Source organism: Lactuca saligna, chromosome 4, assembly GCF_052625555.1.
Source record: "Lactuca saligna cultivar CGN05327 chromosome 4, ASM5262555v1, whole genome shotgun sequence".
In the NCBI taxonomy this organism is placed as follows: Eukaryota; Viridiplantae; Streptophyta; class Magnoliopsida; order Asterales; family Asteraceae; genus Lactuca; species Lactuca saligna.
The window spans coordinates 38955611-38964077 of record NC_136420.1 but is presented as its reverse complement, the minus strand read 5'-3'; positions in this window follow the sequence as shown (position 1 = coordinate 38964077).

Below are 8467 nucleotides of genomic sequence, written 5' to 3'. Positions count from 1 at the left end.
CATACTATGTCGTTATATACAACAGACAAACATATAACTAGCAAACACATATTCATGTAGATCTGACATATCACTACAACATAGCAACGTCCTATATACCGGGATATATAACCTAGTGGGTCGGCATTGTTGCCTTTGACCCACAAGTACAGTGAGAAAAACTCACTTCACATTCCGAAATGTATCTTAACAAATCATTGCCCCCACTGTTAAGTCTACCGGTCACCAATACAATAAAAAGTGACCTAAACTCAAACTATTACTCAAAATACCCAAAATGCTCCTAAGTAAAACTTGGTCAAAGGTCAAAAGTCGGAAAGTCCAAAAGTTAAAGAGGGTCAACAGAGACTGAGTACACCCCACATACTCAATCACTATGCCCATCATAGTAAGCCCTTGGCCAAGTTACGGGGTTTCAACTAGGTACACCCAATGTACTCAGCTAGTTCCCTTTTTCTCTATTAAGTGCTTATTCCATTAAGATACCACATACAAAGCTTAGATCTAGCCCCAAATATCCTGCTAAGTTATAAAGTTTCCAACCTTATAGTTTTCCATGACTATTAGTGGTCCAAAATCAAAACCATCACTTCAAACACAAACCCATGCACCATAACTCTTGAATGGAGGGGAGAAAGTGACCAAGACCACATTTTTATGATTCCTAATACTCAAAAACGTCTGAAAGGAGAACTCTTATGGTTTAGAGTAAGCCATACTTATGAACACCAAGATTTTGGGACCAAAATGCATAACAACTTAAGAACTAGCAACATTCAAGGAAAACATTCATCAAGTTCTAAGCTTTAGACCTTATGGAGTTGAGAAAAGAAATGTAGGCTCTGGGTCCACAAGCTTGAACTTCAACAATCAACAAGCTTGGACTTATCTTTCTTCCAAAAATGCTCCCAAAACACATAAAAGGGCTTAATATTTGTTCTAGGGGCTAGGGTTTCAATTTTGAGGCTCAAGAGGGTGAAGGTTGATGTTAGGAACGACTCCAGAGTCCTAAATAGGGCTTAAAACCACAAAATTAGGTTTTTAACATTGTGGCGGTATGCCCATCATACCATAAGTTACACCCAATGTAACACCCTAAAAGCGCGTCCCCTTCAGCCTAATATGCCCAACGTTCTACCTAGTGTACACCCAATGTACTGCCAGACTCCCTTTTCCAGCTTATCTTCAAACATCCATAACTTCTTCGTACCATTTTTAGCATTCTTTATATGCACGAAAAGGTATTGAAGAGCCCCGCAATCATATCTAATTACTTGTGACTCAACACATACCAAAATAAAATTCTTAATTCACGAAAGATGTCTGAAACATCGTTTTTTCCAATTTACCATTTGACTCCAAAACACAAACCAAGATCTTGGGTCACATAACCAATATTATCCACATCCATTGGGGTCTAAACCCTATTCCTTGAAGCCCAAGGCCTTAACTTAATCCATTTATTATCCATAATCTCGAAATAAGAACTTCTCGAAACATGATGTTACAATATTTTACTAAAAGTCAAATCTCTCTAAATTTTGGGTTCCTACATACATGATAGCATCCAATCCATATGCGATTAATATCATCAACAATATGTGCATATTCTTGATGGGTTTTCAGCCAAACATACATTCATATGTGTGCATGCAACCCAAAATTGATTGGATATAAGTTTTCACTAATTGAACATGCAAACTTGAACACAAAAGAAGAAAACCTAGGTTTTATGAATTATAATCAAAATTCACATAACAAATATTAAAATACATACCTTGATTTTTATATTGTAATAATAATCTAAAAACCTTGCTTAAAAGACCTTCGGTAGCAAACGCCATAAGTGTCGTGCCTCTAATAGTTCACAAAAAAACCAAGCAACCAAGGAATAATTTAGAGAGAGAAGGGTAGGTCAAAATTTTGGCCAAAGGCACTTAGAATCAAGGGTTAGCCAAAATTTAATCTTTAGTAGAGTTTATATAGGTGTTAGGAAGGTATTGGATTAGGCAGGTGTATCCAAGATAACCTTAATCTCTTAACTTCCTCCCTAAGGCATCCAAGGCACCCTTAGATCCCAAGGAAACCCTAAGAGCATCTAGATTTCGTTCACCCCCTTTAGGGAGGTTCTAGAATTGCCCAATGCTCAACTATTGAACATTGTCACATTTAGTCCCTGCAGTTTCAATTAATTCCTTTAATCCCAAAATTAATTCCAAATTAATTTATGATTAAATATTAATTGAACATTATGATTTCTAATTAATATATTATTTTCATAATACATTAATAAATCATTATGATTTTTAATTAATTTATTAACCAAGTAATAAATTAATAAATCATTCTTCTCTCACCAACAATTATCCTATTCAATTGTCAGGTTTGAAGGCAACCTAAAAGGACATTGTTACTATCAATTCAAGTACATACCAATTATAGTTATGAGATTAGACACCTAATCCAATAGTCTCTCACTCAGATTAGTCTAATAACTATAGTTGCAAGTATAACTTCAAAATTGACTAGCAAATTGTAGCTACCAAAAGTTGACGTCGAACTCTGACCCAGTCAGTGACGTGTCCTTAGATAAGTGATTAAATATTCCTCCATTACACAACATATCGTATGGAAAAGAGACATGGATTATAATCATTCTCTCTATCCAAGATTTGTTTCCCAATTTCTAATTCACGATGGTTGATAACAGACTACTAATTGAACACATCAATTCAGTCCACGCTTGGCTAAATGCTTTATATATCATCATCAAATCATCGAGGGGCCTACATGTATCACTTTTTTCTATTTAGGGCAAAAGGAACGGATAAAATTCAACTCATATTCTTGTATTATTCACTCATCAAATCACACACAACAATACATTTTATAACATCAAGTTACTCGTGATAAAATCCATGAAGTAATTCTTTGAGAGTGGGTTTATCCAATACTTAAATTGCCATTTCAAAAGTACTCATGAATACTATAGCAAACCACTGCTATTTCTAACCCCTTAGACAATCTACAGTCCGATTCATGACAATCTTAATTCACCACTTACTTCCAAAAGTATGATCGACTATGGATGTTTTGAATAATCCAATTATTCAGGAAGTAAAACATGCGAAATGAAACACAATAATAACCTAATTAACTATGGTCTCAAAACTACTTAACATAAATAAAACACTTATTATTTAATCACCATATTAATTAGACTTTATTAATTGTATAATGTTTAGGTTAATCAACTAAACACTTGAATTTAAACATTAGTCATGCCATGTTATAACATGCATACTATGTCTCTTTATGGTCCTTCCTTCGTGAACAGATCAATTGGACATAATTCCAATGATTCTCATATCACAATTTCAAATTCTTATTAGAATAAGTATGAATTCCGAATTCCTTTCATCACTAAGTGTGTTAGAGTCTAACCTTGCATGCAATATCCTTTTGTGATGACGTGGTCTGAAAGTCACAAAGACTTATCCAACGATGTCACAAAATTCTCCATTGAAACTTTGTTAATTAAAACAATTTCATGGTAATGAAGTATCAAATTCAAGGTAACTCCTTGAACACCTTCCTTGAATTAAGGTTTCTAACTCACATGTAGATAATAAACAACTCCCATTATGGAAACATTTCCAAATTCTCATATGGCTATCAATTCTGAACAAGAGTTACCTCCATTCAGAACATGTCAATATGGTCCTTCCAAATTTATATTTCCAACTGTCCACAAGCAACCAATATTTAGCGAACCTCAGATTGTTCTTGACAATTGTTTAACAACTTTAGTCATATCTTGCTCTAGTTTTTTTTTCCCCTCTTAATGCCCTAGGCATTTGGAAAAAAACAGAACAAGCGGATATTATAGCATATGTAATCAATCCAATATTTGAAGCATATGGAATTCGATACATAATGTCTTACATAAAGACATGATACAAGATCAGTCTCTTGCTATAGTATTTCCATATATCGAGTTTTCCTATGTTGAATCACTTCAACACGATATTCATATATGTTCATGACTAAGTTCCATTAAAACTTCAATATAAAACTCTTAGATTTGAAATGAAGTATAAGTGCTCTCTCCTCTATAACTTTCTATAGCGAAACAATTTTCAAAATTTTCAATTTGCAAAATTGTAACCTTTGTTTCCTATAAATAGTATTGCTAACCTGCACTTAGCATAAAAATTATGCTCCCACTAGCATAACAACTATACCCTTGCTAGCATAACAATTATGCTCCCACTAGCTTTAACATGTATCCGGAAATCAACTGGACTTCTAGAAATCAATACTTTTGACTTTCTTAGTAAAGACCAAAATTTTGATACGTGATACTTTTGATAGCATATGTGTGTGTGTGTTTAAACCCTTTTATAACTTATAGGAATAAGTCCTAAATGTTCAAACTATTTCTTTCCATTTCTCACAATTCGAACTATGAAAAGGGATGTCGTAATCATATATGAATTTAAGAACGCAATTATCACCACTGCTAACCATGAAATCAATCAGATTTAAAATCTACTATTGAAAGTGTATTCTCATAATCATTTTCATGAATTAGAGAGAAAACTTTTGCGACATAGATTTTGTAGTGTATATGTTCCTATCCATGTAAATTTATCATTTCCAATCTACAATCATAAGATAAGGTTGAGGACAAACCAAAATCAAATTTTGTTTTCCTTTCATGAACTGAACTTTGCTTATTCTTAATTTCTTGCATTCTGGTATCATAAGGGCCTACCAATGCTTCCAAGTTGTCAAGCGGCTCATCCATATTGATCAATGTGCTATCACTGACCAGTGTGCTCTGCCTTCTGAGAACCATAGAACTCATAAGAATTACCAACTCAACTGGAAGATGCACAGAAACAAGAATTTGTCAATTTAACACGATGGGTAATCAAGCTCAGGTCATGTGCTAGTGTTAACTAACAGGTTTATTCTCGATTGACTTCTGAAACTTTTCATGATCAATAAGACTCCCACTGACTTCTTGACATATAAGTTTTACCATTAAGGAACATTCCTTGACAAGCAAAAAAAATATTCAAAAGTTAGCGTGGGTTCTTATCAAGACAACACTTCATTTAATTGGTATTAGTTTATCTTTGTTTTAACCAAAACATCACAACTACCAATTTCAAATGTGCCAGAGTAAGAAAACATTTCTACTCCACATTTCATGAGGTGTTATAAACCTACTTAGTTTAAAATAAGTCTCAAGATATGATTCAAACTTACTAGAGTGTAACTCTAAAACTTTATTTGATACGAAGTATGACTCATCTCTCGATTAACCCATTTCATCAATATCTGATTCCTCTTCTTAGGTATACAAATTCACCAAGATGTCCTTAGAGGACCAATGGTTGCACAATCATTTAGATGATCTTAAAACACGACACCAAAGTACTCTCTTTTCCTTTCAAATTAGAGAAACCTTTATCTATCTGCCTAAACACAACCATATTCATTGAACCATTAGTAAATCATGACGAATAGACTTATCATCCTTTGTGGTGGATTTGACCAGTCCACATCAATGTGTACTAGATCCTTTAGTCCTTCACTTTGATTCACATAGACATGTGAGCAACGAATTAGTCTTAATTTTCCAAATATCAAGATTCTCATCCATAACACAATTGAATTGTATGACTCCAAGTTTCTATCCAACTGAAACTTGGGTGATGAGAATTCCTTTTAACTTGGTTAATTATAACATTACCACAAATGAAGCAATTAAGAATCAAATACATATTTAACATTGCTAAGAATAGAAATATCATCACCAGTTTTCATAAATGCTATTGCAAGGAAATATAAAGTAACAAAAACTCACTTTATTAATAAAATGCTGAAATTTTTTTCCTTACAATGCATATATAAAAACTATGTTTCTAGACATTTCCTAAGCAATCTATTAATCTATTAATCTACAATACATGAGATGGTGTCAAAATATACATAAGAACACCAAAAGCACATGTTGCTTACTCTTTCATTACCCAAGGGCATATATAGGGTCATCATAGCCCTGATCTCCAAATATATATATATGTAGTATGTACCTCTGCATCAAGATTATGGATATTAATTTCATGGAAGTGGGAAAATGTTAAAAAAAACAATTACAAAATAAATAAAGGGAAGAGGTAATATTTGTAGAATCTGTATCCATAGTTTTAACACCAAGAACAATAGTACATGTAAAATCCCACCGAACACTCGTAGCAACATCTTCACCTATTTCCCATTTATCAATCGTCAATATCACACACACACACACACATATATATATATATATATATATATATATATATATATATATATATATATATGTTGAAATTTAAATGTATTTATTTATACAACAAACTCACTTTTCAACAATGTTTTTTTTTTTTTACCAATTTATATGAACTATGTTTTACAGGAAAATTGTAAATATTTTGAAATACTCACTTAGACATGTTTTATGTTCTTTAAAGTGGAGGAAATTGCCAGTACACCTACACTCGTAACTTCCCAAGCATTCTTCCATTTGTAGTTGGAATATTGAGATGCTCTCTTCTGATCAATATCTGAAACAGTGACAATAATACGAATCACCTTCTATTATCGGATAGCCTGGTTCGTCCATAGAGACCCATCCATCAAATACTCCAGCTGATTACAAGAAAATATCATAATTATAGTAACTAAAAAGGTATAAAATGCTAAAAGCTTGGAGATCTGGAATCCTAAAAAGTTTAATATCTATGGATAAAGTTCTAATTTGATGTGTATTATATTTAATCTTGGGTAGAATATCTTTATGCATTATTCTTTAACATCAGAAGTTGTCATCTATGACACACAGAACACTAGGAAGTTAAGAACAAAATTACAGTCGATATTTGTTTTTTAAAACCAATGTGATTAGAACCAAAACATAAAAATATGCCACTAACTAAAAATGGAGCGATTTAAAATAAATAACATAATATCAAATATATAAGTGAAAGTCTACAATTATCATATAGGCTTTGATCCCCATTGATTAGACCACCTTGATGTATTGATGTCTATATTGACAACTATAATACATTGTTTTAAACCTTCAGGGGGCAAAGAAGAGACTGTATTTTAAGTTAATATACACAATAATTTACATTACAAAGCTTCATTAATTTGATGTGAGACTTATCAAATTTGTCAAAAACTGAGTAATATTGTATCTTCATAATCTTCTTCATACACATAAACACTATTGTAAAACAAGATGAACTGAAATTATGATGTAAATTCTTCATTCCCAAGAAAACGAACAGTGCAAGAAAAAGAACATAGAATAAGAAAAAGGCAAATAAGAAAGAAGAAAATCACTCTCAAAAAATCTTTGTACGTGTTTGGCTGCATAAAAGATAAATGAATTATGATACATGTTAACGATTGAATTTGTAATTGAAACATAAATCAACCGGACAAAGGAAGTATTTTTCTTTTTAAAACATAAAGGGTATCGTAAGTTAATAATCTATATAACTTGTAAGTTTTGTAATGGACTTAAAATATATATTAAAATAATATTAATGCAATTCTAGTATTATTGAGAAGGTAGGCACCTGTTTTTTAGGAAATTGTCAAGTGATATGTAATATGCTTTCCATTAAATATAAGTCTATGATATCGATGTCTATCAAACTCACCTTCATCATAAAAGTTGAAAGAAAAACACTAAATTTTCATTATAATTGGCATCTCAATTCTCAAGCATGGTTACCTTTGATAATTGGCTAATATTAATTTGAAAACAAACCTATGGGTGTGTAAGTAATAAGATTGAAAGTGTCAAATTGATAAAGTATAATGAAAACTCACCTGATGAAACAGTCATCAACAATAACATAAGCACCATTTCGGGTAGTTTCACGTGCAGTTAATATAGAAACCCCCACATCGAAGCAAGATTGACACTAGGCTGTTGAGAGGTAGCACCTGCATTAGGATGTATCATAGAATGTATCTACATTCCTTAAGTTATGGCTTGTAGCAAAATATACACCTTTCCTTGATAACTATTTTCTAAGTGAAGCAAATGTGGAGTTGAGATTGGTGAAAAATACATTTCGAGACATTACATCAACAGGACGACAAAATGACCTAATCGACATGTTAACAGCGTTACTGCTATCGTTTGACTAAACTGCCAGCAACATCACAGATGACGAATTAGGGAGGAATAGAGGATAGAGTATGACGAATTAGGGCAGGAAAATGATAAATTACCACTTACTAGGGCATCGTCGTTCCATTATTGAGAAGGGATGTGACCGCACGTCGATTTTAGACAGTTGAGTATAAATGAAGTCGAACACCAGATGGTTGTCGAGTCGATTTTCAGCAAAATGAAGGTCATAAAGACCGATGAAAGGGCGTCGGCAGGCGGAAG